Source organism: Eptatretus burgeri, chromosome 6 (assembly GCF_056783735.1).
Source record: "Eptatretus burgeri isolate ZD-2024b chromosome 6, Ebu_testis_v1, whole genome shotgun sequence".
Classification (NCBI taxonomy): Eukaryota; Metazoa; Chordata; class Myxini; order Myxiniformes; family Myxinidae; genus Eptatretus; species Eptatretus burgeri.
This window is the reverse complement of record NC_140966.1, coordinates 104,437,546-104,442,768: the sequence shown is the minus strand read 5'-3', so window position 1 is coordinate 104,442,768 and position 5,223 is coordinate 104,437,546. Positions and strand designations below refer to the sequence as shown.

Sequence of the window (5,223 nt, the reverse complement as noted above, 5' to 3'; positions counted from 1 at the left end):
GAGAGAGTGAAGGCATTTCTAAGGATTCTTTATGTTTTAAAAATTAAGATTCAAATGTGCATGTTGGAAACTAAAAAGGTTTTTGCACTCTGCAGGAATTTTTCACATAAATAAATGAGTTATTGTCTCAAATGTAAAAAGAAAACTAATACTAAAAATATTTCATGTATTAAAAGTAAAAATAACAGGGTTAAACAAAAAGGTATATGTTCGGTGTGTGGTTCAAAAAAAATCAATTTACCTCCAAACACAAACGAGGAGGAGATATACAAAAGTTTTTATCAGGAAGTAAATTTACAACTACTGGAATACCAGGGGAATTACATCTTCCAGGGTATTCTTTCTGTGGTCCAGGCACAAACTTAGATAAAAGATTAGATGAGGCAGACAATCCTAAATCCTGGAGTAAGCCCATCAATAGAGTTGATGAAGTGTGCATGAGACACGATATTGATTATGGGAATACCACAACGTTGGAAGAAAAGCATGAAGCCGATAGAGAAATGTTGTATAATTTGTCTCTGATACAAAATCCAACCTTGAGAGAAAAAGTTGATCGGTTCATTGTGAAGAAGATGATCAGTGCTAAATTGAAACTTGGACTTGGAAATTCAAAAAACTTATAGGCTCTAATGATGTCATTAAGACTGAAGAGCAATTAGCTGATGAATTACATAAACCAATATTCACAAAGTTTCAGAGAAGGAAAGTTTATTCCAAGGAAGTAGATTATATCTGGTCTGCTGATTTGATTGAACTCAATAATGATAAGGGGTACAAGTATGCTTTAACCATTATTGATTTGAGGAGTAGATACGCATGGGTTGTACCATTAAAAAACAAAACAGGTAATACTCTTATGTTAGCCTTTCAACAGATATTTAATAAAAGTAAGAGAAAACCTAAAAAATTGTGGACTGATGAGGGTAGGGAGTTTTATAACAAGACATTTATGAATTTTCTAAAACATAACAGTATTACATTATACAGTACCTTTAATGAAGGGAAGGCAGTTGTTGTTGAACGTTTTAATCGTACCTTAAAAGAGAGATTATATAAAAAATTCACACAACTCGGTTCACAACAATGGTCATCTTTTATTCAGGATATTGTGGATAAGTATAATGACACGATTCACACGTCAACAAATATGAAACCATCAGAAACATTTACAAAATTAAAATATGAAAAGAGATTAATGTCAGAAAACCTAAGTTCAAAGTTGGTGATATCGTAAGAATATATAGGTGGAAATCTCATTTTGGAAAGGGTTTTACTAAACGATGGACGAAAGAACTTTTTTAAATTGTTGATGTCATAGATACGGTTCCTTGGACTTATAAGATATATGATTTGGAAGGGGAAGAGATTTTAGGTTCATTTTATTCACAGGAATTACAAAAGACAAAGATAAATTGAAATTTTTTGACTCCGCCCCTTTTTGACTCCGCCCACACAAAACCCACCCACATAAACCCCACCCCACACAAGCTCCACACAAACCCCACCACACACAAACCCCACACAAACCCCCCACAAGCTCCACACAAAAACTCCACACACACAAACCCCTCACAAGCTCCACCCATATTCATCATATTCACATAATTAGTGATTAGTTAATTAGTTCCCCACACACAACATGTTTATTTAATTAAAAAATTATCCACCCATCCACACAAGCTCCACCCATCCACCCATCTCTCCACCCATCCATTTATCCACACAAACCTCATCCACATAAGCCTCATCCACATTCACCCCTCCCACATAAACCCTGCCCACACAAGCCCCATCCACATTCACCCCTCCCACATAAACCCTGCCCACATAAACGCCCTCCCACAAGCCCTGCCCACACACGCCCCGCCAACACAAGCCCCGCCCACACCGAAGCCCCGCCCACACACGCCCCGCCCACACAAGCCCCGCCCACACACGCCCCACCCACACCGAAGCCCTGCCCACATAAACCCCACCCACACAAGCCCCTCCCACACAAGCCCCACCCCCTCATCCCCCTGTGCGCCCCCACCTTTGACCCACCACCTCCCTCATCCCACCCCCACCCTTCCCCACACACACACATGGGGAGGGAGGTGTGGGATGAGGGGTGATGGGTCGTTGGGGGAGCGCACCTACCCCCTCCTCCCCCACCCCCTCCCTTTCCTTCATGTCTTAATCCTTTTTTTGAAATTTAAAATCAAGTAATTGTAAACAAAACAAATATAATTAATCAAAATTCCAAATATTAAATATTCATTTGCGAGAATGTATAATCTTTCCCAGCAATCTTCTTCAGATGTCTTGTGATTTCGAAACTCAGACACCATATTCTGTTTTAAAACAAAAAGTGGATAATAATTAGGTTTTATAAAGATAATTACATGGTAATATGAGTAAGCCTGGTGTTGGTTCTAAGTTCAAACCTCATTGACCACTGAATTAACACACCAGGAGGCCGACTCAGCCTGTCATCCTTTCAAGGCCAATAAAATGAATTCCAGTGTACTGGCAAAACCGCGTCCAAACTAATGATGCAACCAACATAAGACGACATTCCAAAGAGAGATGATATTAATAAAAAAAAATAACTAAATAATAATTCAAAAACATTTACCTCCAGAAAATCATGTGTTGTACCAGATTGCTTATGTTGTGTGATCGAGCTGAAAAAAAAAAAAAGTCAAGGGTATAGATGGAGAGACAGACAGAGAGAGGTAGGTAGAAAGACAGACAGAGAGAGATACAAAGAGACAGACAGGGAGAGATAGAGAGAGAGACAAACAGACAGGGAAAGACACACACACACACACACACACACACACACGCACACACACATCCACACACACACACACACACACACACACACACACACACACACACACACATCCACACACACACACACACACACATATACACACACATACACACACATATACACACACAGACACACATATATATACACACACACAGACACACATATATATATATACACACACACACACGTGTCTCACCATTGGTTTAATTCATTCGAGATCAGAGGCCGTGATAAGACTTCGTACCAGTCATTATAAATGTTTTTCAATTCTCTTCTAAAATCATTGACCTCTTCAATAAGAGCATTCATTTGATGGACCTCATCAAGCCTGGTGTTGGCTTAGTGGTTAGGGTGGTGGCTTAGGATCCCAGTGTCCTGAGTTCAAGCCCCGTTGGCTGCTGAATTAACACCAGGGGGTTGACTCAGCCTGTCATCCTTCCGAGGTCGGCGAAATGAGTGCCAGTGTACTGGTCCCGGTGTATGCCCCAGTTAGAATAGGTGTACCATATCCCTGTGTGTCGTAAGAGGCGACCAGGGTTGGTGTCAGGAAGGGCATCCGGCCATAAAACATTGCCTCAAGAAAAAGCCAAACCCCTGCACAGCAGGGAAAAATGGCTGTAAAAACGGTCAATTTGATGCACCTCATCGTGATATGTAAACTCCACTTCTTCCAAGGACCTGCCAGGAAAAAATATATATTTTCGCATTATCACGATTTAATTTATAATCAATTGCTTCATTGTTCAAAGAGGAAACCATACACAAACTTACCAACTTTGTAGTGAGCTGTTATCTTCATCGGAAGAGAGTGAGTCCATGTCTCAGTTTTTTTTTTACCATTGGTACAAGATGGCAAAAAGATCAGAGGCCGTGATAAGACGTCGTGTCAGTCTTTAAAAATGTTTTTCAATTCTCTTCTAATATAAGATGATTGACCTCTTCAATAAGAGCATTAATTTCATGCACCTCGTCATGATATGTAAACTGCTCTTCTTCCAAGGACCTGCCAAGAAAAAAAATATATATCAGAATTATCACGATTTAATTTATAATCAATTGCTTCATCGTTCAAAGAGGAACCAATACACAGGCTTACCAACTTTGTGTTGAGCTGTTTTGTTCGCGGAAGAAAGATCGCTCATGTTTCAGTTGTAAAAATGAAAATCCCGTCTGGCAGAAACTTTGTCTGGCGAATCACTTATAAAGCAACGATGAGGAGATTGCTTAATCATTGGGTGTGGCCACAGGAAATGACGCTTCGGGAGAGACAGCTTGGAAAATAACTGGGAGATATATTCTCAAATTGTATGAATCATTTTTAAAACATACTTAAAATACCCTAAAATGGTTTTGATTCAAATGTTTTCAGTTCGTGTTCTGAGATAAAATATAAACACGAGACCTTGTCTCACAGAATAGTTCCTGTTTTTTTTCACAGGATGACTGTCCAAAAACACTTCCTCATTTTCACAGCACGACCGTGTCAAAAAAACACTTCCTCATTTTCACGGCATGAACTGAAAACATTTGAAACAAAACTTTTTTATGGCATGGTTTATACACAAAAATGATTTGCAACTCGGGCAGTGGCCAGATGAGATCATTAAGAGAAGTTTATCACTTCGTAATGGCACAAAAGGGGTATCTTAAAAAATATAAAGATTCAAATGTTTTGTTTTTCAATATTTTAGATGGGGATTATTGTGCAAAGAAAATTAAACTATTGAAGGAATTTGAGAATGAACAAATCTTTATAGGTTCAATGAGTGAGCTAAACAATATGCATCGGTTATTTGATAAAGAGTGTCCCGAGGCTTCGACGTTTTAGAGATTTCTTTCGAATCACCTTTAACAAATCTTTATCTTATTACATGGATTATTTGAAAAAAAGTGTCCCCAGGTTAAAAGGGGAGACAAATAAATATACCTTGGGATAAAAAGGGGGTTTATTTTTGGGGAAAAAAAATATGAATCGCTGAAAATCCCCCATTCATTTACATGGGGAAAAGTGAGCCAGAACCAGTATATTCACCCTACTAACATCTTACCCCATGCAGTCTTGAGAAAAAAGGACATGGGCGGTGTCTGAGCATCAAATTTGATTAGTCGAGGTGATGTAAAATACCATAATATTTTGTACAAGTACTAGAAAATGAAAGGTTTTTGAAAGTGCCAATAAGACGATTTTTGTTCTACAGTGTTTGAGTACAGAAATAAATACGTATAAAATATTTTAAACATTGTAGAAAATAAATTCAGATGATGTTTTTTTTGTTGATGCAGCATCTTTTACACCACCTTATTTAACATGTTACATTCGTTATTCATGCCTGTTGTTTGTGTCTTATGACGTCGCTAAAAACAGAAAGTTCTCTTTGGAATGATTTTCAACTTTGTTTGAC

The 5,223-nt window shown here is 38.4% G+C and overlaps 1 long non-coding RNA gene across 1 annotated transcript; it reads right to left on the bottom strand.

Moving 5' to 3' along the window:
* Positions 1-2,184: 2,184 nt before the first annotated feature.
* On the bottom strand, positions 2,185-4,871 carry LOC147025522 (uncharacterized). The gene is made up of 4 exons (XR_015058866.1): positions 3,593-4,871; positions 3,018-3,499; positions 2,621-2,669; positions 2,185-2,336 (listed from the first exon to the last, which is right to left on the bottom strand). It is a non-coding gene; the product is annotated as an uncharacterized LOC147025522 (long non-coding RNA).
* Positions 4,872-5,223: the final 352 nt, after the last annotated feature.